General features: G+C 43.8%; 1 long non-coding RNA gene across 2 annotated transcripts; it reads right to left on the bottom strand.

The window, feature by feature from the left end:
• Positions 1-1,298: 1,298 nt before the first annotated feature.
• On the bottom strand, positions 1,299-23,870 carry LOC310885443. 2 transcript variants are annotated; one of them, XR_014574803.1, is made up of 3 exons: positions 23,171-23,870; positions 9,175-9,335; positions 1,299-8,656 (listed from the first exon to the last, which is right to left on the bottom strand). It is a non-coding gene; the product is annotated as an uncharacterized lncRNA (long non-coding RNA). The 2 variants fall into 2 exon arrangements; XR_014574804.1 differs by lacking the exon at positions 23,171-23,870 and adding an exon at positions 20,190-22,263.
• Positions 23,871-25,405: the final 1,535 nt, after the last annotated feature.

Genomic DNA, 25,405 nt, shown 5'->3' on the forward strand with positions numbered 1-25,405 from the left:
CCAGCACAAAAGAAACAGTACAATTGTTGTGCAGTTAATACAAAAAGTCACAGCTGAAAGACCAAGACTTTGGCTGACTATACAGCAACATATTAACCAGCACACTGCCCTCCAGAAGCATGCAGAAGACTTTCCCCTTCCCATCCCAAACCCAGAAATTGCTCCCCATAAAATGCCTTTTAATCCACAAAGGTCAAGGGAATAAAGAGCAGCCCAATTTTATCCCACACCTCAGTTCCCAGCAGAGATAAGGGAGGCTTGATCAGGCCAAAGGAAACTGGAGGTCAGTAAGTGTAGTGAAATAACAGGGTTTCACCTGACAGTTGCTGTATCTGAAAACTGTCTTTTCCACTTAAAACATCTGATCATTAATGTACCCGTATTATTGATTGCAAAGGACATCTGAATATGCTTGTGTATCATTAGGCAGTTCTAAAGATTTTGCTGGAGTCTGGTGTGTGTACGATGATCAAAAGAGACACCCCCAATTAGTATTGAAATTCAGCCAGGATTGCTCATCTTATCAAAGATTAAAACCGAGGCAAAATTTGACTTTGTCACTACATTAGTCTAAAATGCTGTCAGCGCCTTTTGCTTTGTGCCAAGCCTTCCCTCACCCTTGCAAATCCATTCTCCTTACTGCAGTTTTAGCAGATGGATGTTCTGGTCTCCAGCTTCAAAAGTTACAGTACCTAGGTGGAAACAAGTACTTTGTAGTTTGTCATGCTAGAGGGGACTTTTGGCCCTTTCAGAGAAGAAAGACTTTCCTACAGCACTGTAAAAAATTAGATGTGTACTAGAACATGAGTTAGCCTGGAGTCGCCTTCTCTACCCGCTCTTCCAAGATCTGTATCTAGCTTGATTTTCTTCACCCAATTGCTCCTGAAAACCTGCTCTGCACCACTGCACGTGATACTGTGGCTGTCCCCTGCAAGGTGACCCTCCGCTGGGACTGGTACCCCGGAGGGACTTGAGGAGCAGACCTGCGGCCAGCTTGCTCACACCGTGAATCTACTGCACACACACACAGAGCAGCTACCAAATTAATCATCACTACTCACTGACAGAAGTGCTCCTCTTCCCCTTCATCCACGACTCCGCTGATGTCCCAGGGAATGCAAAGGGTTTGCTTTCTGCCACCTCCAAAATCCCTCTCCATGATGGGGGCAGGAGTAAATCACCGACCCTGCCCTTCCCAGGAGCAAGGAGCTCATGAAGCCTCTCTGCGCCCTTCGGCTGGGCAAGGATTCGGCTCCGGGCTTGGAGCAGCTCTGGGAAGGGACGGCGCATGTGGGGGAAAGGGGGGAGAGTGGCGGCGGGTGCTTGGAGCCCAATCACCTTTCATCGTTTCACGAGTCAGAAACAAGATACGTTTAAGAGGTCATGTGCCCCGAGTGATTTACAAACACGATGGCTGTATGGGAAGCCGCAGAAGGTTTTCTTTTCAGCAGAAGCACCGCTTTTTATTGATATTTTGTCCAACATCCAGGCTTAGAGATTGCCCATCACGTATAAGGAAGAGTGTCGAAGCACTTAAAAATATATTAAAGCAGTTTCAAAACCCACACGGCTGGGGGGAGCCTCCAACCACCTCGCAGAAATGTAGGATTTAGCACTTTCTGCAGCACTCTGAAAACCTCTCCACAGCAATAAGTGGAGCCTTGGATCCTGAGCCGAACACTCACACCGATAAGGAAAAAAAGCCTCCTTTTCTGGGCCCGGCCAATTTACTACAGGGATGGGGAAGATGGCATTGTGAGTGTGGCTGTGTGTGTATCCTCACTCCCCTCACAAGTGAAAAATGCGGAAAGCAGCAGCAGCCTTCTGCTCTGTGTTGGATGAGGATGCTAGCATGGCACCCTTACACAACATGGTAAATAAAGTGTACACATTTCCTGATATATCTCTGTCTGGCAGAGGCTAACAACATAATACTTGTAGAAACAAGGAGAGCTTTTTGCTTGCAGGAGCGTACGGCAAACTCGCGTTCCAGGTGTTGGATGTCCACCTAAAGGGGACTTTAAAGGTAACACAATCAGAGAGGAAGAGAAAGCTGTCAGGTACTTAGATAACAATAACAAAAAATAAATAAAAAAGGAAAGAAAGTGAGGCACTGAGCACACAGGAACAGGCTGAGGGCTGAATGTCTTTGCAGTTCTTACCTCCAATTATGGATGACACTGAATCATTTAAAGGGATATTGTAAATTCAAATGCAGGGCTTTAAATAATTTATAGTTAGAATTTAAGTCCCCTGAACAGTCTATCCCTACATTGGTTTGGCTTCTTTCATCTGCTTATTATATTTCACACCTCTCCTATAGCACAAACTGAATTTAAAGAGGCTAGAGATTTTCTTTGGTGGAAAATGCAGGGAACATTTTGCACACAAAAATGACTTCTTGTCAGAGGAAGGTCTTAAAAATCTGCAGCAGGCTCAGTACCTCTTGGGACCGAAGACCACTCCGTGGTGTGAAGGACACTCAGCTCTTGGCCGAAGGAGGAAAGCATGCAGGATCCTTGTGCGCCAGTCCCAACGTACAGGCAAAACACTGCTAGACAAATCTGCAGTGCTGCAACAGGAGCTCATGCTTGGACCATCAAAACTGATACACGTGCACTATGACTAATGAGGTAGGTCTACGCAGCATGCTAGGTAGAAAAACCAGAAGGACAGTAGAGGTGGGAAGGAGGCAGAGATGCTGGGAGAGGATGCTGAGAGCATCCACCTCTTGGCCACAGCTGTGGCTCAGGGATGTCTGGGGAACTGGAGCCTGGGAATGGGAGCTCACCAGTGCCCTGCTTGCCACTTCTGCAAGGTGACCAGGCCTTTCACTGTTGTTTCTAAGTAGTCTGTGCTGGAAATCACCATCAGCCTTCTCAGGGACCCAGCACACAGCAATGCCTTCACAGGGTAAATACCCCGCTGTGAAGGGCTTCCCGCTGCTCTCAGACTGTGGAGGGGATTACAAAGCTTGCCCAGCTGGGCATTGCCCACTTCTGCGTGTCTGCCTCCTCCAGGCTGTCTCTTTGTATATATTTAAGAAAACCACTAAAAAAGTGGCTTTCTATTATTAGGGTGTACCACTGTTTGGTACTGGGAGTCCATGGCTCACAGCCAAGGCTGGCTTGTGCAACCACAGCATGGGTAGCAATGATGAGAGGCAACAGGGTCTGCACCAGGGTGCTGCAGACATTTGGGGTCAATACAGTGCTATGTAACACAGCAGCTCCTGGCCTGCCACAGAATACCGTGGAAGCAATTCTTATTCTGAGCCCCAAAACACAGACGTGAACTCATGATACAAACTTACATCTTCCCTCTATTTCCCCTGCCCTGAGCTATGACCCGAAGGTACTTCTGGCATTGCAGAAGATCTCAGACAGCATCATTTTAATCTGATGGCATTTCCATTTCCTTCTATAGCTGGACTGTGCTTGGTGTTCCCTCTTCCTCCCACAACTAAAATAAAGACACTGCAGCTGTTTTGACAAATTTCATTTCGAAAATCCAAATGGTTGTGAGCACGTTACAGAAAACACTTTAAGGGACTGCAGCTCTTCAATTATTTACAGCAATATTATACTCCCAGATTTGCCTCAGCATAAATAGTATCAAACAGGAGCAGAAAGGGAATAAAACATTCGAGCCTATTTTTGAGACACCTAACGTGCCGTGCAGCTCCACACCCGCCCCTGAGGGCTGCTCCTCGCACTCGCCGCTGCAGCAGAGGGTGCCTTGGTACTCCAGCCAGGGACAGGAGAAACCTCACCCAAGGTCCTTAGAAATTACCCCTGGAAATATCACATCCGTTGCTTGTTTCACTTACTGAAGGTTCTGCATGCTTTTTACTTCATGGCTAATTTCTAGTCTGGAAATCCTGGCGTGGCTGGCACCGATGCAAAAGTCACTTGTCCCATTAGGGCACAGATGAATTTCGAGGTGGTCAGTGGGAGAGCAGATGGCCTCTCTGAGCCCTGAGCGTGCAGTCCCCCTGTTCCCAGCTCAGACATTCTCCCAGACTTGTTACTCTGCTGCTTCATTTTTCATGTACCCAGAACAGCCATCAGTGGGGATTTAGGAGCACTTCATTGCATAAAGCACACGCTGCGCTGGTATTTAGAATCTTTAGCAGTTGACTGGCGAACCCCGGAGTCTGGATAATAGATCTGCTCTTGCCTGCATGTATTACAATGTTAGGAAACTCAAGAAGAAACTCAAACCTCTCTCCACTGCTGGGAAACTCACCACTCATTGCTAGGGGCTCTGTTGCTTTGAGCAATTTACTGCAGGTAAGACTGCAGCAGTGGGGAAGCAGACTGAATTGTACTCTCTCCTTTGAGACTTATTCTACAAAAGTAAATGTCAGTCCAGAAGTATAATAATGTTCTCTATCCCAGAAAGCCAGTTTATACTGACACAGGGAGTACCTTACCTTTACAGGTCCCCTCCTGGCACTGTCCCTGCCCTCTTCAGGCACAGCCACGGTCCTCCACTGCCTCTAAGGGCAGCACAAGTGGCCCCATGCCTCTCACTGACACTGCCCAGAAATGCAGGTGATCTCTTTCAGATGGGGAAGGTATTCAGTAGGGGAAGATATTCACAAGTGAAAGGAGGAAAGTTTACCTTATTTCACCTTAGGCATCTGAAAATACCCCCTTGCTTAGGAATATGGCTGCATTGTAGTATTGTCATAAAATGGCCATGGCAACAAAGGAAAGTTAAGCGCAGCTCAGGGGGATGCATTCATATCCTTAATTTGGCTTCCAAGAGCGGTTCCATGTGAACTCATGGGACTGCTCATATAAACAGAGTTACAAAGATATGCAGGCTTCTGTGGAACTGGGTTGGTCTGTATTCCTGTGATTCTTTACAATCCTGTCTCTTTGCCTGATCAGCAATCTTTGGAAATTTCTTCTGCAGCTGCATTTGTAAGCAGGAGTGTGGTGCACAATGGAGTCACACAGTTGGTCTGTGTGTGCTGATGAGCCACATGATCACAGCCACTCGTCAAAAAAATTGTATGCAAGTCTCATTATCTTAAACCCAGGTGACGGTTAAAGAAAAGAAAGGTAAATAAAGAAAGGAAGGAAAAGCAAAAATACAAACCAGAGAGTTTGGCTGTTATTGTGAGCCTTCACAAAAATACATCAGAAAAAAAATCCAGTTAATTCTTCATTTTACATTTGAAACAGAAAGAAAGAGAGAAGGATAGAAGGCGAGAAAGAAGAAAGAAAGAAAGAAAGAAAGAAAGAAAGAAAGAAAGAAAGAAAGAAAGAAAGAAAGAAAGAAAGAAAGAAAAAGAAAAACTTCCATCCCAAAAGCTTTTAAAATGCTTCACCTGCCCTGAGAATGCTCTCATATGCTCTCCCCTTCATACAGCTTGGGAAAATAAAAAGCCTTGAAGAATCGCTAGGAGCAGACTCTCTGTTGCTCAGACATTCTCCTCCTCAGGGGCCTCTGCTGATTACAAACAACCTGTGCAGCACAGGTAGGAGAATTTCCAGGGGAAGCAATATTCCTACCATTTCTGTAGCCTGCTCCTACCCTTACCCAACCAGATCCTTCACCTGACAGACTGAAAACCATGAGCACACAATTTGCTGTGCACTTAGGGACACCTGCCATACGTTCCTTTTCCCCTGCTTCTATATTCACTAAAAGCACAAAGAGAGAAGCCAAAGCGAGGTTTCATTTTCACCAAAGCTGGAGCACAAGTGAGGGACCAGTATCAATGGAAGAAATGCAGTGGGCTATCGGACAGAGATCTCCCATTAACCACAGGCAATGCCAGCCTAAGTGAGTTGGTGGTCTCACATCGTGTCCTTTCCAACCTCAGAGACCCCTGAGAAAGAGAGAGAAAGTCACACAAGGAAATAAAGACTGCATATAAAATTTTACATGTTATTTGCATATTCCTCCTAATTTACATATTAGGAAACATTCAAACATTAGGGAAAGGAGACAGGAATGACAAATAATAAATAAATCTATATGCATTGGTTATTTCTTTTTAATTTTAATAAAAATAATATTTGTGCCTGTGCATGTGGTCTTCAGAAGAACAAAACTGAAATTATGTGAGCTACAATATCCACTATCTTCTTTCTCATCTATGTTTCCATTATCTTTTGTGGGTAGAAAAAAAAGATTGTGAATGAGAAAAGGAGACAAAAGGTGTCATGTATCGGGTATATCAGCATAACTTTGCTAGTTTTCATAATATGTAACAAGGTAGAAAAAATACAGAAAGAAACCTTTTCTCACAGATAAAGAATAAAATGAAATATCTTTGTAGTTAGTCAATTTGGTTTTTAAAACTGTCTTTTCTAGAACAGAAGTCAAATGAGAAATGTTTCTAAAGAAATTGTTTGCATGCAGTTCAAGGCTTTTCAAAGGATGTTCAGGCTCTCGAAGGTCACCACGAACTTAATGAGCTTTTCATTTACAGGTGGCCTTCAAAAATACATTTTAATTGACATAAGGAACTTAAACAAGAAGTTGTTTTGTGGCTGGCTAAGAGAGGGAATTTGCAATAACTTTTTGTTCTTTTCACATTGGATGGATAAATGCATGTGAGATGGCGCATGCTAGAGCTCGGGACCATCAACGTGCCATGTTCCTGAGGCACCAGCACAGGGCCCACCTGCAGCTGGCAGGCTGTGGTCCCATGGGGGATGAGAGCAGCAGAGCACTGTGCATGTAGCCAGGTATTCCTGGAGGCACAGTGCCTCCTGCAGGAGGGACTATGGGATCTGTGCCATTCTCACTGGTAGGCAGGCTCCCCTGGGTGTCACCTTTCGTTCAGGTACCTACTGACTGCGAGCGTGTGTAGTTACAAAAAAGGGTCACCAAGGCAATGGTAAATTCTAATACCTGTCCAGAAGACTTCGGGGCAGCTCCTGCGGTGCACAGGATCACATTTCTAACCCTTTTAGCCCAGTCAGTAAAAGGAGAAAATTGGTCACGGCTTAATGATTTTATTTCTTTTAGTGCTTGAATTGCAATGCTGGACTTGAGATTCCCCTAAGCTGAGTACTGTACAACAGTAAGAGGTAGCCAAGAGCCACAAAAGACTGCAGTCTGGATAGATGGGAGCTGGAAAGAGAAATGACACGGGGAAAGAAAAAATGAATTGTCCAAAAAATTGTCCAAAATTGTCCAAAGAAAAGCAATAGCAAGGGAGCAAGTCAGAATTCTATGGACAGAGTTGGATTTTACCTCTCTGTCAGAAACATACTCCCAATTTTGGTAATTTATATCACTTTACTTCCAACTTCAAAAGATACCTCTATATAAAAGCAAAAAATACTCCTTCTTGAAATATTTTCTGAGTTCCGCATTGTTTCTGTTAAGAGAAGCTGAATTCAATCAAGCCAGGAATCAATGAGTAATTGTTAGTATTGTTGCTTTTATTATTATTAACATAACTGCACTTCAGCTCCCCACAAATTTCACATACATCTGTAATGAAGCTGAGCTTTTATTTCTTTCATAGATCTATGTGGGTGAAATTATATCAGGGCTCATTACTGCTTTTTATTCCTTCCCATGCTTTGAGTCTTGTTAGCTGGGGAAGAGGAAAGAGAAAATGCTGTTGACTTTCATCATTGAAACAACACCTGTCAGTAAGCACAGGCTGACAGAGAAAGTGGTGGCCCCTGGTTATCTGCAGCTCCAGGGATGCTGCTTTTCCCTTCCCCTCCGTCAGATCTATCCCCCATGTGGGCACTGAGTCTGTAAAGTGGCTGTGCTGGCGGAGAGGAAGATTTGCACAGACAAATCCCGTCTTTTCCCTGTCCTTTGTGCCAAAAGAGAGAGAGGAACAAACACATGGTCACTGTGGTGTGCCTCTGACTCCCCTGTGAAGTCAGTGAAATGAGAATAAGTGACGATGATAAAGGCAGCACGCGTGCCCTCCCGCCAGCTCAGTGCCACCCACCAACAGGATACCTACGCAATTTGGGTCTGAAGGATTTCTAGGAAACATAACCATGCCTATTCTGTAAAATGGTGGCCTCTTGGCAAGACATTGCCTCATTAGATTGGCTTTTCTTTTCCTTATCTTCGAAAACTAGAGAGCCCCTACTTATGCCGGATGGTAACAAGACATCAATGGATGAGATTACACTGCGATGTCCTTTAACACACTGAATTTTATGCACCTCTTTGTACACCAGTAATAAATGTGACATTTTCTTCAGAATGAGGTGGTTGCTTCAGAGTTTATCAGGCACCCACTTTTCACACAATGCTGTATTTTGCTGCTGAGACAATAATTCTGCCACATACAAGGCTGACTCCAAGTGAACGAATAGGAGATTAATTCCTAAACAACAAAATTATTGTTTTCATAATAGTATCCTTACTAAGGACAGATTTGGCTACTTTACTCATTTAGAGTAATCTTTTGCTCTTCTCAGTGGCTGCATGAATGCGGCTGCTGGAAGGTGAGCAGAATTTGGCAGGCGGAAAGCAACTCTCCTTTCTCGTCTAAGCCTTCCCCTCCTCTGAGCCAAAGGGAAGTATTTGGAGCTTGAGGCCTAAACAAAGTTTTCTCAGAGAGTTGTTTTACCAGGCATCACAGGTTCTTTCAAGCAGTTCATCAGTTCATGATGAAATGATCTCAAAGATGAGATGAGCAGAACAAGTCCGTCTGATCAACAGAAAATAAAGAGATGCAAAAAAGGAGGTAATAAACACATTTCATCTCCTAATTAATCTATCAAAAGCTCTATAATCTTTTTAGTCTAAAATAAAAGAGAAATTAATAAGATTTTTTTCAAAGAGTAGTTGTATGATTGTTGTACTTTTAATGACATTGATTTTTAACCTTTCCTTATGAAAGGAATTTTTTAAAAACCTGTATGTAAAGAACACTTATTAAAAACCTTTTTTTTTTTTTTTGTAACGTCCACATGTGTGAAAGGCAGACAAATTAGTACTAAAGTGTTGAACAAACCTCAAAACACATTGCATCTGACAGTGCTAATAAAAAGATGGAGGACACAACTGTTTAACCCACAATTTCCCAAACTGTTTGTCTCCTCGTATATGCATCTGTCTTTCTTGTAGCAGAATAGATATTAAAAATACCTAAAGCATATTGTACTCTGGATAAATTATACAAATAATACAATAATAAAAAGTATTAAATTTAAAAAGTAAACCTACCCAGACATGCTAGTTGTCCTGATCCATAGCCCATCACCTTGGGGTGGAAGAAGGCACCCTTTCATACAAACTGTTTGCTCTTCTGTTCCCTCTTTCCTCTGCACACACAATGTTTTGCTCCTCTGGTCAAGCAACAGCAAGCCCCAGCCTGGATAGGATTGCTAAATGTTTCGGCAATTTAAAAAAAAAAAAGAAAAAAGAAAACTAATAACACAGCTTGTTCTCACACGATAAGTGCACAGAAATTCAGAGAGACATTGCTGTGGAACACTGTTTGATTGGACTGTAAGATCTCATTGCATCTTGGAAACAGCACAATCAATAAGAGCTACACTGCTTAAAAATGGAAGTCATTTAGAAACAATAACAGCTGACAAAAACAATTTAAACCACTGCTGTGCTAAAGGCCCTGCTGCTACTTTGCATCCTGTATCGGGTGAACTTTTTCTTTTTGGCTCAGCTCCATCAAACCCAATAATAACAGGTACCCCACACTGTGAAGAGGGCTGCAAACCTGCACTGTACATTAAATATAAGGATTTAAATTTAAATAACTCTATTTTCAAAACTTAACAACAACAGTTATTACTGTCAGCAACATAAAAAGAATGAATCTGAAACCTGTTCCCAAGTCAAACTGGACTCTTTATGTGAAAGCCAAGATGTTATTAAAAGGGTAGCTGTTATTAAGTAGGCAGCTAATCAATCAGCCACCTAGACACTCAGCTTCGCACTGAATCTGGTGCCATCTGTAAAACACATTGAGATCCTTGACTGGAATGAGATGCAATAGAGATGCAAGGAATGATTGTGGGCAATCACACTGCAGAGATGAAGTGCCAAGGAAATGTCAATAGTAGTCAAATGGTAATTTTTCTGATTACTACATACAGTCCAGGCTCTCCCTCTCTCAGGGCTGATGTGTAGTTTTGTATCAACTGTTTCAGACAACTAAGTTACAGTCCATGACTGGGTAAAAAAGCACATACTGAAGTCTCAGCTCACACCTTGGTAGCATTGTCTTCAGTGGAACATAGTCACATCCCTAGTTTTACAGATGTGTTTTGGTAGCGTCCTGATGGGAATGTGCTGTTAATGAGGTTTATTACAGTAATTTGTATTGGAATAGCTTACAGGCCAGTAGCCCAGCGTGTTTGGCACTGTGCAAAAATTGGAACTCAAGTTTCTCTGCTCTGTAAATTCTACAGTCAAAGTACACGAGAGAGAAACAACTGACTTGAGGGAAAGAGACAGGAAGTAGAGAAGGAGCAACAGGAACATACACAGCAGTGTTACGGTGAGAAAATAATGAGGTAAGCAGTGGTCACAGCACACGGAGAATTGGTCTGGTTTCATCTCATCTCACCTCAGATCTTACAGTGTAAATTTGTGTGAGTTGGTAGCCCAGCACTCACTACATCTGACCCATTTATCTGACTTGCCATTTAATGCTAAAGACAAATCATACTGTAACGTACTTCATCTCCAAGCAATGCAATGGAGCACAGTGACTGACTGACTCAGATGCAGCCATTGTATCGAGCCACTGCCCATAACAATCAATAAAAGAGAAAGAGTGAGTAATAATAATGATAATACTGCCCCCCACAAAAACGTTAGCTGAATGGGGGACACCTATTGTATGATATTAAGGAAAGAAGCCTGGAAATCTAGTTCAGACAGAAGGAAATGCATTGAGATCAGACAGAGATCAGTAATGTGAAGAAGGCAGCTCCCGTTCTCTCTGAATGAATTAAAAAATGTCCGGGGGGAGTGGGGGGGGAGGAAGACTGTGAGGAGGTTGTTGACACCTGTAGATCTTTCCTTCATTTTTCACGTATATATTCTATCGTAAGCATTATAACCCTTGTCCTGGTTCCAGTTAGGACAGAGTTAAGTAGCTCATAGTAGCTGGTAGGGTGCTATGTTTTGGATTAGGATGAGAAGAGCGCTGATAACATGCTGATGTTTTAATTGTTGCAGAGCAGTGTTTACACCAGGCCAAGGACTTTTCGGCTTCTTGCTCTGTCCTGCCAGCGAGCAGGCTGGGGGTGCAGCAGGAGCTGGGAGGGGACAGACCCAGGACAGCTGACCCAAACTGGCCAAAGGGGTATTCCATACCATCTGACGTCATGCTAAACAATATATAGGGGTGGCTGGCCGGGGTGGGGGGGCCGGCTGCTCGGGAATAGGCTGGGCATCGGTCAGCGGGTGGTGAGCAATTGCATTGTGCATCACTTGTTTTCTTACACATTATTATTGTTAATACTATTACCATTATCACTATTATTATTATTATTGTTATTATTATTTTCCTGTCTTAATAAACCGTCTTTATCTCAACTCACAGGCTTCACTTTCCCGTTTCTCTCCCCCCATCCCAGAGAGGGAGGGGGGAGGGTGAGCGAACGGCTGTGTGGTGTTTAGCTGCCAGCCGGGTTAAACCACAACAGTCTTTTTGGCGCCCAACGTGGGGCCCGAAGGGTTGAGATATCGACAAATCTGACCAGAGTGTGTTAAACTAAAATTGGTATAAGTATTGGACCTGCTTAATAGTTGCTAGTCACGATGTTGATTGCCTTAATCTCCAGTCTGCTGTACCTGTATTCCAAATTGAGTTTTATGGTGCGTTACTTTCTGTATGTGCTCCCTGTTGCACTGTTTATCCTTTCCGGGCCCTGGTTTAAGATTGTTATGGTACTGTGCGGTGTAGCAATGGCTTATGAAATGATGAAATATCTGGTCACGACTTTAACCTGGTATTTGTACTCAGCACTGACGTCGACTCTATACTTTGGAACCCATATCTCGGAAACTATTAGCAATTACACCTATTGCCTGTTTTCGTTAGGGAGCCAATCTGTGAAGGGGACAGGGGAAGACATGTTTCCCTACCTGTTCACTCTCCCTTTCTCCTTCACCACCACCCTCTTATCCCCCGAGTTAGTTACGGTGGTTCTCCGAGATGTTGAATATCCTTGGGATACTCAGACCAGCCTGCTCTTGTTGTTATGTCTCCTGAATGCGCTTCAGATTTTGTGGAGGGTTAAACAACTACTTAGGAATCTCATCCGGAGATCTGTCTTGAGGCGGGATAGTTGCGAGTGGCAGGGAGTGTGGGAGGATATGGGCAGGTTTCTAGAGCAGTGGTCACCTCCAGTGTTTTGGACATTCACCCCTGAACAACTGCAAAATCCTAAAAAGCTGGCAGAATGCTTGAAAAAAAGGTGTCATGACTCTGGCAGTTCCAAAGTGACACAAATCACTGTAGCGTGCTGGTGTCTGGCTTGTGCCTATCGAGCTGCAATTGATGTTATTAGCAACCTAGCTCCAGCTCCTGCAGCCGCTCCAGCTGCAGCTCCTGCAGCCGCTCCAGTTCCAGCTCCTGCAGCTACTCCAGCTGCAGCTCCTGCAGCCGCTCCAGTTCCAGCTCCTGCAGCTACTCCAGCTGCAGCTCCTGCAGCCGCTCCAGTTCCAGCTCCTGCAGCTACTCCAGCTCCAGCTCCTGCAGCCGCTCCAGCTCCAGCTCCAGCTCCTGCAGCCGCTCCAGCTCCAGCTCCTGCAGCTACTCCAGCTCCAGCTCCTGCAGCCGTTCCAGTTCCAGCTCCTGCAGCTGCCCCAGCTCCTGCAGCTGCTCCCACTCCTGTGGCTGGGTCAGAGAAACGAGCTGTAGCAGTGCAAGTTGACCCCGCAGAGGGTATCCCAACCCCTGTGGCAGACCCTGTGTCTGGGTCAGAGAAACGAGCTGTAGCAGTGCAAGTTGACCCCGCAGAGTGTATTCCAAGCCCTGTGGCAGACCCTGTGTCTGGGTCAGAGAAACGAGCTGTAGCAGTGCAAGTTGACCCCGCAGAGGGTATTCCAACCCCTGTGGCAGACCCTGTGGCTGGGTCAGAGAAACGAGCTGTAGCAGTGCAAGTTGCCCCTGTAGACAAGGTGAAAAAATGGTATAGAGGCTCAGGTCGTTTAAAACGCAGACAGTCTTCTGCTAAGTCTGGGCGAAGTGAAGACGAGGCTGGGCCATCAAAGGTGCAGGAGACTGAAGATGAGGATGAGGATGGCGAAAAATCAACAGTAACTACCCGGACTCCATACCAGCCATCAAAGGTGCAGGAGACTGAAGATGAGGATGAGGATGTCGGAAAATCAACAGTAATTACCCGGACTCTATACCAGCGTGAGCTACGAGATGTGCGAAAAGATTTTGGTCGCTGTATAGGCGAGCAGCTTGTCACCTGGCTGCTCCGGTGCTGGGACACGGGAGCCAATTATGTGGAATTGGAGGGCAAGGAAGCCAGGCGGCTGGGATCCCTTGCTAGGGACGCATGCATTGACAAAGCAATTGGAGATGGAGCACAATCTCGCAGCCTCTGGAGGCGTCTCCTGTCAGCTGTGAAGGAAAGGTATCTCTTCAAGGAAGAGTATGAAGAACTTGTATGTTTACCAAGCAAATGGACCACCATGGAGAAGGGAATTCAGTACCTGAGGGAATTGGCCGTACGGGAAGTAATTTATAAGGACCTAGATGACGCACAAACATCCACAGATCCAGATGCAGTCCAGTGTACACCACCCATGTGGCGGAAGTTTGTACAGAGTGCCCCATCATCATATGCCAGCTCATTGGCAATACTAGCCTGGAAAACGGAGGAGAATCCCACAGTGAATGAAGTGACTAAAATACTCCGGCAGTACGAAGGAAATCTCTCCTCTTCCCTAAAGGCCTGTGTCTCAGCTGTGGAGAAACTCTCTGAAGAGGTCCACCAACTTAAAGAGAATTTATCTTCCCCTCCACCTGAACGAACCAGTGTCCACCAGCTAAAAGAGAATGCTTTAGAGAAACTTTCTGAAAAGATCCACCAACTTGAAGAAAGATTATCTTCCCCTTCACCTGAACGAACCAGTGTCCACCAGCTAAAAGAGAATGCTTTGGAGAAACTTTCTGAAAAGATCCACCAACTTGAAGAAAGATTATCTTCCCCTTCACCTGAACGAACTAGTGTCCACCAGCTAAAAGAGAATACCTTGGAGAAACTTTCTGAAGAGATCCACCAACTTAAAGAGAGTTTATTTTCCTCCCCACCTGTACAAACCAGTGTCTCAGCTATTAGGGGTAAACGTTCATCTATGCAAGGAAGACAATATGGTGGGCACACACACCGCGCCACCCTGTGGTTTTACCTACGTGACCATGGAGAGGACATGAGAAAATGGGATGGAAAATCTACTGCGACCCTAGAGGCACGGGTACGTGAATTGCAAAGGAAAACAATTGGGAAAAAGGAGTTCTCTGAAAGGTTTGCTGCTCCAACTTCCAGCAGGCAGTCCTTTAAACACAGAAATGAAGATTCTGACCAGGACTAGAGGGGCCCTGCCTCCAGCCAGGGGGAGGAAAGGGACAATCGAGTTTATTGGACTGTGTGGATTCGATGGCCTGGCACGTCAGACGCACAGAAGTATAAGGCTTTGGTAGACACCGGTGCACAATGTACTCTAATGCCATCAAGCTATAAAGGGCCAGAGCCCATCTGTATTTATGGTGTGACGGGGGGATCCCAGCAGTTAACTGTATTGGAGGCTGAAGTGAGTCTAACCGGTAATGAGTGGCAAAAGCACCGTATTGTGACTGGCCCAGATGCTCCGTGCATCCTTGGCATAGACTATCTTAGAAGAGGATATTTCAAGGACCCAAAAGGGTTCCGCTGGGCTTTTGGCATAGCTGCTTTGGAGACAGAGGACATTAAACAGTTGTCTACCTTGCCTGGTCTCTCAGAGGACCCTTCTGTTGTGGGGTTGCTGAGGGTTGAAGAACAGCAAGTGCCGATCGCTACCACAACTGTGCACCGGCGGCAATATCGCACCAACCGAGACTCCCTGAGTCCCATCCATAAGCTAATTCGTCAACTGGAGAGCCAAGGAGTGATCAGCAAGACTCATTCACCTTTTAATAGTCCCATATGGCCAGTGCGAAAGTCTAATGGTGAGTGGAGACTAACAGTGGACTATCGTGGCCTGAACGAAGTCACGCCACCACTGAGTGCTGCAGTGCCGGACATGCTAGAACTCCAGTATGAACTGGAATCAAAGGCAGCCAAGTGGTATGCCACAATTGATATCGCTAATGCATTTTTCTCCATCCCTCTAGCAGCACAGTGCAGGCCACAGTTTGCTTTCACTTGGAGGGGAGTCCAATATACTTGGAATCGGCTGCCCCAGGGGTGGAAACACAGCCCTACCATTTGCCATGGACTGATCCAGTCTGCGCTGGAGCAGGGGGAAGCTCCTGAACACCTGCAGTACATCGATGACATCATTGTGTGGGGTGACACTGCAGAAGAAGTTTTCGAGAAAGGGAAGAAAATAGTCCAAATCCTTCTGAAGGCCGGTTTTGCCATAAAACAGAATAAAGTTAAAGGACCTGCACGAGAGATCCAGTTTTTAGGAATAAAATGGCAAGATGGACGCCGTCAAATCCCAATGGATGTGATCAACAAAATAACAGCTATGTCTCCACCAACTAGCAAAAAAGAAACACAAACTTTCCTAGGTGTCGTGGGGTTTTGGAGAATGCATATTCCAAATTACAGTCTGATTGTAAACCCGCTCTACCAAGTAACCCGTAAGAAGAATGCTTTTGAATGGGGCCCTGAGCAACGACAAGCCTTTGAACAAATTAAGCAGGAAATAGTTCATGCAGTAGCCCTCGGGCCAGTCCGAACAGGACCAGATGTAAAGAATGTGCTCTACACCGCAGCCGGAGAGAATGGTCCCACCTGGAGCCTCTGGCAGAAAGAACCTGGGGAAACTCGAGGTCGACCCCTGGGGTTTTGGAGTCGGGGATACAGAGGATCTGAAGCCCGCTATACTCCAACTGAAAAGGAGATATTGGCAGCATATGAAGGAGTTCGATCTGCTTCGGAAGTGGTCGGTACTGAAGCGCAGCTCCTCCTGGCACCCCGACTGCCGGTACTAGGCTGGATGTTCAAAGGAAGGGTCCCCTCTACGCATCATGCAACTGATGCTACATGGAGCAAGTGGGTTGCACTGATTACTCAGCGGGCTCGAATAGGAAACCCCAGTCGCCCAGGAATCTTGGAGGTGATTATGGACTGGCCAGAAGGCAAATACTTTGGGATATCACCAGAGGAGGAGGTGGTTCGTGCTGAAGAAGCCCCCCTGTACAACAAGCTACCGGAAAATGAGAAGAAATATGCCTTGTTCACTGACGGGTCCTGTCGTATTGTGGGAAAGCATCGGAGATGGAAAGCTGCTGTATGGAGTCCTACACGACGAGTTGCAGAAGCTGCTGAGGGAGAAGGTGAATCGAGTCAGTTTGCAGAAGTAAAAGCCATTCAGCTGGCTTTAGATATTGCTGAACGAGAAAAGTGGCCAGTTCTCTATCTCTATACTGATTCATGGATGGTAGCAAATGCCCTGTGGGGGTGGTTACAGCAATGGAAGCAGAACAACTGGCAGCGCAGGGGCAAGCCCATCTGGGCTGCGGCATTGTGGCAAGATATTGCTGCCCGGGTAGAGAACCTGGTTGTAAAGGTACGCCATGTAGATGCTCATGTGCCCAAGAATCGGGCTACTGAAGAACACCAAAACAACCAGCAGGTGGATCAGGCTGCTAAGATTGAAGTGGCTCAGGTGGACCTGGACTGGCAACATAAAGGTGAATTATTTATAGCCCGATGGGCCCATGACACCTCAGGCCATCAAGGTAGAGATGCAACCTACAGATGGGCTCGTGATCGAGGGGTGGACCTGACCATGGACACTATAGCACAGGTTATTCATGACTGTGAAACATGTGCTGCAATCAAGCAAGCCAAACGGTCAAAACCTCTTTGGTATGGAGGACGATGGCTGAAATATAAATATGGAGAGGCCTGGCAGATTGATTACATCACACTCCCTCAAACCCGCAACGGCAAGCGCCACGTACTTACAATGGTGGAAGCAACCACCGGATGGCTGGAAACATATCCTGTGCCCCATGCCACCGCCCGGAACACTATCCTGGGCCTTGAAAAGCAAGTCTTATGGCGACATGGCACCCCAGAGAGAATTGAGTCAGACAACGGGACTCATTTCCGAAACAACCTTATAGACACTTGGGCCAAAGAACATGGTATTGAGTGGGTGTATCACATCCCCTATCATGCACCAGCCTCTGGAAAAGTTGAACGATACAATGGACTGTTGAAGACTACACTGAAAGCAATGGGTGCTGGGACATTCAAAAATTGGGATACACATTTGGCAAAGGCCACCTGGTTAGTCAATACCAGGGGATCTGCCAACCGAGCTGGACCTGCCCAATCAAACCTGTTACGCACTGTAGAAGGGGATAAAGTTCCTGTAGTGCACGTAAGAAACATGCTGGGTAAAACAGTCTGGGCTACTCCTGCCTCAGGAAAAGGCAAACCTATTCGTGGAATTGCTTTTGCTCAGGGACCTGGATGCACTTGGTGGGTAATGCAAAAGAATGGGGAGGTCCGGTGTGTACCTCAAGGGGATTTGATACTGGGTGAGAATAGCCCATGAGTTGAATTGTAGTATGTTAATTATTATATAATAATGTATGTCATCACTACCATGATTGCTATATATCATAGATGAAAATGGTGATTAATTAGAATGTATTGGACAGAGTGTAACCTGAGCATGACATAAATGGTATGGAATAAGGGGTGGATATCTGTCCTGGTTCCAGTTAGGACAGAGTTAAGTAGCTCATAGTAGCTGGTAGGGTGCTATGTTTTGGATTAGGATGAGAAGAGCGCTGATAACATGCTGATGTTTTAATTGTTGCAGAGCAGTGTTTACACCAGGCCAAGGACTTTTCGGCTTCTTGCTCTGTCCTGCCAGCGAGCAGGCTGGGGGTGCAGCAGGAGCTGGGAGGGGACAGACCCAGGACAGCTGACCCAAACTGGCCAAAGGGGTATTCCATACCATCTGACGTCATGCTAAACAATATATAGGGGTGGCTGGCCGGGGTGGGGGGGCCGGCTGCTCGGGAATAGGCTGGGCATCGGTCAGCGGGTGGTGAGCAATTGCATTGTGCATCACTTGTTTTCTTACACATTATTATTGTTAATACTATTACCATTATCACTATTATTATTATTATTGTTATTATTATTTTCCTGTCTTAATAAACCGTCTTTATCTCAACTCACAGGCTTCACTTTCCCGTTTCTCTCCCCCCATCCCAGAGAGGGAGGGGGGAGGGTGAGCGAACGGCTGTGTGGTGTTTAGCTGCCAGCCGGGTTAAACCACAACACCCTTCAGGTCTAAACTGATGCTGAAGCCTCAACTCTTCCTCTATTTGTAAGATTCAGTTGCAAGTTAGACAGGAGCTCCTGGGAAACCATGGGACTTGGTCAGAGAGCATTACTGCAGTCTTCTTGACACCACAGGGGACAAATTTGGTCTGGGGTATGTGTTACTGCTGACCGCATGTTTACCAACTGACTCTGTACATGTGCACGTTAGTGCATATGTGTGCATATGATCCACATCTGAAAGTGACAATTTTTTATTTTTTTTACCAGTCAGGTGGCATATCTATCTCCTAACCACGTCCTCTCCCTACTCTTCTAACATGTAGACCTTCTCACTTCTGGACACTGTCTTGGCTGGACTTGTGTGCCCAGTTCCAGTCTGATTACCAGTATCCTCTACGAGCGGCCAGTGTCATGACCCACAGAAGCAATAGAAACATAGGATATCCCATGTTGGAAGGGACCCACAAGGATCATTTATTCCAGCTCATGGCTCCACACACACAATTTTTGACTTTTGCTTGCTGTCTGGGCTGTGCTCCACCAAGCAGCCTATAACTTAAAGGTCTGGAACCTGTTTTTGCCAGGTACTGCAAAAAGGAAAATCATAAAACTAGGCCTTAGGTTCGAGTGTTTACATAATAAAACAGCAAATGGAAACACGGACAAGAATTCACAACTGTAACAGTCTCACAGTCTCATTATGATTGCTTTGCACTTTCCTTTGTAGCCTTGGTCTATCAAGAAATTGCTGAAGAAGGCATTAGCTTTGCTATGAAGAATGATTTTTTTTTCTAAAGCACAGAGAAAATTATGTCACATGCTTTAAAAAAATAATAACGCAATATTCAGTAAGCCACACTACAAATAGGTTTATAAAACATCAACAATTTCTAACTAATTGCCAACTGCACCCATGCAAATGAAATGCTGGTAGAAACAGCTATGTTCTATTGTTCTCTAGATGCATTCCCTGTTTTGGATAATCTTTCATAGTGCTGCAGAAGGGGTTTCGTATTCATTAGCTGGCTCTTGTTGGTTGGGAGCCACTGATTTACTAAATATCTTGCTTATTAGTGTGGAGGCATAGAACAGAAGGCAATACTTCTTGACTGCATTTTAATAAACAACGTTGAATATTTTTAGTAAGTAGCTGGCAGGAGGTAGGCTACCAGTTTGTTTGTTGTTTGGTTTTTTTTTTTTTTTTTTTTAAGAAATGATTCAGCTGATGGATTCTGATGTTTCCTTTAAGTTGACTGTGTCCTTTTCTGTCATCTTCCTACAAATGCAGTTTTGCCAACCATTCAGGCCAAGAATCTTGCTTGTGATAGCTTAATAGATTAAATACTTGGCTGAGATCCCAACAGATAACACAGCACCCATTACTGACTCATTTTATAACCTTGAGCTAATCGTGTAATCTACTCTTGTAGGAAGTGTGCAAAATCGATCCACTGTAAGCATGTACTGCACTTTGAAGAAGCAATAATTGAATGAGTAACACCTTTTGCTGTTGGTTGGGGACAAGAATCAGCTTTAAAATTAATGTACCTACTACCTCAAGTCCCGACCAATGTGAAGATCACCATCTTTGAGCATCTCTAATGAGTCACACTTCACTCTAAAGCTTTGAGCTTATAAAAAAGGGGTGTTATTTACGAGAAAATCAACAGAACTTCAGTTTGAGGAATTAGAGAAATAGATCAAAATGATAAGCGGAACACTCACCCCTGACAATTTTGGCCATAACTAGCCAGTGCTATTCTTCATTCATCAGTATAAACATTAAAATACCAGCTGTGTATATAACTTGTCTCTGTTCTTTCTTACAATAAATCCTGCCCCTGTCAGGAGGTTACACATTTCCACACCCTCCTCTTATATGGGAGAGGCATACTACATATCTTTGCTACTCCAGCCCCACCTTAACATCCCTGCCAGATTTCAGCATGTTCAGGATTTTGCCCTAGGATGTGTATGTACATCTGCGTATGTGGCAGAAGGCATAGGAAAGGGATTATTTTTCACTCTCGACAGCATGAGGGATTTGAGCACCAATGTTAGAAACAGTGCATCTCCTCGCCAAAATGAAATGAAATCTGCTCTAAAAAAGCCGTGGAATGGCAGAGACTATCTCAAATGCACGCTTTGAGAGCATCACTAAGGTCACACAATAAGCGGTGCTCAACAGAAAGGAACCGTACTTTTTCTTATTAGTCCAACCAGAGATCAGAGAAACACAGTTACATTCTGAGACTAATCACTAACCTTTTAGTCATCCCTGTCTTTTCTACACATTACAAGATGAAACAGAACGAAACGCAGGCTTACTTGCAACTCTTGCCCTTATGATTCTTAAACGTGAGATGGATTTTAGGAGAGAATGACACATGGGAAAGGCAAAACAGGATTTGAACATGAGGGAATGTTCTCCATGTGCAGCCAAATTAATCCAGATCTCCAGGACATCCCTCATTCACAGTACCTGGGGACAACTGGAGGGCTGCATGGACTCCACAGCTTTTTTGGATTGCACCCTAAATGCCCAGGTTACAATCAGAATTTCCTGAAATCTGAATCAGCTTTGTCTAGAAAATGTTACAATACAATGAGCACTGTCAGCTTATTTCTGCCCACACTTATGCTTTGCTCCAATACGCTTGATTTGATTTTAAATTTATTCTTTTTTTTCTTAAGTGAAAAGATTGCTGAGATTTCAACACTGTTTTGACTTTGCGCTGCCAAGCATTCCTGGATTATGACACATCTGCTATACTTTGCTAACCTTTATGTGTTAGTGGATGGGAAACAGGAAATTAAAATAATTGATAAGTTTTCCCTGTTTGATCCAAACAAAGCACAAGGCATTAAAAAATGTGTTTCAAAAACAGAACACGTAACATGCGTTATCCACAGTTTTTACTGTATTACTGAGAAATAAGCGGTCATAATTTTTAAATAAGGTTTTTAATCTCAAAGTGACCATATGGTCCATTTGCAAACATAAAAAAAAGACTACAAAAACACACACAGATATCTCTCAAAGCTCAGTCAAACAATACAGACAGCTCCTGTGGCACCCTGTGCTAACCGAACTAAAGGCATCCCCAGGTGTGCCTGTGTGGATTGCCAGGGAGAACTCACAGTGCAAATGAGAGCTGGGCCAAGAAACTGTCTTGGCAGCCCTAATCTTGTCTCCAAATAAAATCAATTGCGAGATGAACTGTAGCAATCCAAAGGTATCCAATCTGCCCAGATTGCTATACACCGGGCAAGCATCACATCCAAAACTTTGCCTCCCCTGATAGCCAGCACACGTTCCAAGGATCTTCCCGAAGGATGGAGCGTGAAAGCTGTGCGACTAATCTCAATAGCATCTACTGCTGGGGAAGCCATTGGTCCAGAATAATCTGCAGCAAGCTTTGGCACACGTAGCAAGTCACCGGGAGGTGCCAGCCTCCATGGCAGTTCTGCTCCACAGCACCGCTCCAAACGGACGCTCGCAGATTTTGAGGAACATGCTGTTCTTTCCTCCGTAACTCTGCATGCTCCCAACCTATTTGTACGCCTTTGAAATGCATATATTGCCTTCTCAAGGCTGTGGTTATTAAATGCTGGTGTTTGCTACTATTTTTCTCTCCAGGGGATGGGTAAGAAACAGAAATTAAATTGCTATATTAGCACAGAAACAGGAGAAGCTACAACAGGTTCCCCAAAAGACAGATGATTCATATATTTCATAAAAATTGTACCATAAGTGTTAGCTATCATTCTGAGATAACATTATTGTTGTAGGCATTGTTGTACTTAAGTACTTCATTTATCTAAATTGAAGCTTTACACTTCTGCTCACTCTGCAGGTCTCAGCCCTGCTATGATGGAGCTACTCTAGTAATGCATTACAGTGTTGAACCAACTCACATTTTATATTTTTAACAAATGAAGGTCAAAATAACAGAAAAAACAGCCAAGAAAGGAACAACTGATATCATCTGAAGTCACAAGTAAGTAGCAGCTTAGCTCCTCTACTATTTTGAGGATGGTTTCAGAGTTCCTTCATAAGTGTGGACTAATATTTTAGAAGGCAAGGTGTGATTTTGAGAATCTCTACTTTCAGATGAGCATGCTCATATTCTTTACACAGGAATGATGTTTAAAAAAAGGGTACTCAGCACTTCTGACAAATGGGCCAGTGCAGGTCTTTCATTTAGATATTCTGAAACAAGAGCATGAAGAACCACTTGTTGCTTTTATAAACTTTGCAAATTATTTTTTTAAATGTCATTTTGTAAAGCAGAATATTTTACCCCAATAATTTTTTTTTGATTTCCATTGAAGTGAAATCATGATTTTTTTTCTAGAAACTGAGTTCATATTTATTGTTATGATTTAATGTTATTATTGAAAACCTGTAAAAGTTTAGATAAAAGATGCATCTTTTATAAAATCCATTATTTCCACTAGATTAAACACCATTAATTTCTTCTTCTAGTATTTCTCTGGCACTACATATTCAATGGCTTCCCAATCACAGCACATTTCCCTTTGTCATTTTGGGGGGTTTGCCTTGTCATCTCAGTGCAATTAGCATATCTTTTAATTTACCCATCTTCATTGTGAATAGGGTTGGGTTTTCCCCCCCTCTAATGGGTACCTGCCCACTTTAAGAGTGATGGGAACCCAGTCAGCATTTGTGGGGAGATCCTTACCTTCTCTAACCACTTGTCCCCTCAGTCTGCTCATGTAAGACTTGTGAAGGTGGTACTCACTCTTTGATAGACTGAAGCTCTAACATCAACATGCTTGAGCTCTAGGGTTGAGTCTGCATCATTCTTAAAGTGCAAACAAGGAGTAGGAACATGGGGTTACTCATCTCACAATTCAGGTACCAGGCAGGCAGCTAAAACTAGATTCAGGAAATCAAACATTTTTAGTGAACACCCATGTGCACAAATGTATTTGGCAATGGTAACAAGTCACCTATTCACTTATTCCGAGAACAGTTCATCCAAATAAAAACTGTGTTTCTTGGTTGTTGTATCTATAAAGCACTGACTTTGGAAATGTGAAAAAAAATCTTCTTCTAAAAAACAGAAGTATTATCTTAATTTAATGGTGAAAAAACTTTCTACCTTTTGTTTTCTAGTTGTGTGTTCTCTGAGGTATAGGAAATGTATAAATAAGGAGGAATGACAACAAGATGCAAAAGACATAGGAAGTTATGTAAATATGTCTAAAACAAAGAGCTTCTGTTGCCTTGAGACATGTCAGAGTGCATACATTAACTTAACTTACAAATACAACTATCTTTCTTGCAGATATGATAAATTTGAGTCAATGCTTCATTTCGTTTTATATAAACTCAAGTATGCCACGACAATGTTTGAAGCATTCAAATGCAAAAGTCTAGAGATCTCAGGGCAGGAGCATTGGTTAGGAGCCTCTCTGCAGCACCTTAAGAGAAAACAAACTAAACACATTCATGTGGTGTTGAGAGCGATTTTGCAGTAAGAGGAAGGTCACTCCCAAGCCCACTGCCACAATACTTAAAGTAAGGGCGAAGCGGGCATTGAATAGCTGTCCCCTCTTTCCCTTTCAGTTGTAGTTTTGATTCATTCTGACTTTTCACTGAACAGACCGATCAATTCTCATTTTTCAAATAATTTTTTGGGGTCTTGAATATCTTGCATTGATAGATCACTTTCAAGTAAGACTGTTGGAGTTTCTCTCTTTCTACTGCATTTGTTGTTACTGGAAAGTAGAACTCCATAACTGCCATTAGGGCAAAAACTTTCCCACAGTGTTTTGTGAAACAAAAAATTATTGGAAAGTTGTTACTTCAACAGTGATGACCCTTTCTGATGCACCTCTACATTCAGCAATGTTCCCAAAAGTAAATGTCTAAAGATCAAGCCCACGAGTGCCAGGCTGCTCATTCTTCTGGCAATGTTTATGATGTTTGTGTGCAATTGCAGAGCCCCAGCTGGAGTATCATTGAAGGAAGCACAGACAGTGATTCCTCCCACGTTTAAATTCCTTGCAAATTTGGACCACTTACCCCTTGCAATCTTCAGATTTGTCTTAGATCAAACCAATGAACCAAATCAAAAAAATCCAGCACACAAGACTGTATTTATATCGTTATTTTAGGAACATTCCTGTGGTGGCATTCAAGATTGCTCTAGCTTACTCAGCTGAGTCACTCAATGTATTTGTGATACCAAACAAGCATTATACCCTCAAATATAGCACTTGAAACTGAAAATGAAGCTTGAAAAGATTTTAGCTTAGAAACAAATACAATTTCAAAGATAAAATTACTTCTCTTTCACTTATCTAGCACTTCTTGGAGACCTCATCCTTAGAGTTCAGAACCAGAAATATCAAAATACCCTATGCTCAGAATGCACAGCTGGAGATCATCTAGCTAATAAAATAAAGATACTCTCCAAAATTCCTAGACTGAAGATAAATACTTTTGTGACCCTGAGCTTTCAGACACTGACTGACAGAGTCAGAAACCTTTTGCAAAATTTCCCTCCCTCCCAGGTTTCAGCTGAAGAAAGGACAAAACCATCATCATTTGCTGGAGTTTCTGCAGTGGGACGAATAACCACTCCTCAGCTGAGCTGACTCCACATTTGCTCTCAGTTCTCAGCAGGCGTGAGGTAAGAAATTTTAGGTTGTGTTTCAGTGAATGAAGCTTAAAAAGGGAAAGTGGAAGACCAATAATTTATGGAGCAGAAAATGGTGGTAATTAACAAGCATGATAATTATCACCATCTAGCTATTTTGACAGGACATCTGGGACTACACTTAATCCAAAAGAGAGATGCTAGAAGTATGCTGGAGAGCCTTTACGTTGCTGAAGCCAAACAATGAAGTTGACTGCATTGCATTCGCATCTTACAATTTCTTCTACAAACTTTTCATGCTACCATTCT

The sequence above is a fragment of the Anser anser genome (genome assembly GCF_964211835.1).
Source record: "Anser anser genome assembly, chromosome: 1".
Lineage (NCBI taxonomy): Eukaryota > Metazoa > Chordata > Aves > Anseriformes > Anatidae > Anser > Anser anser.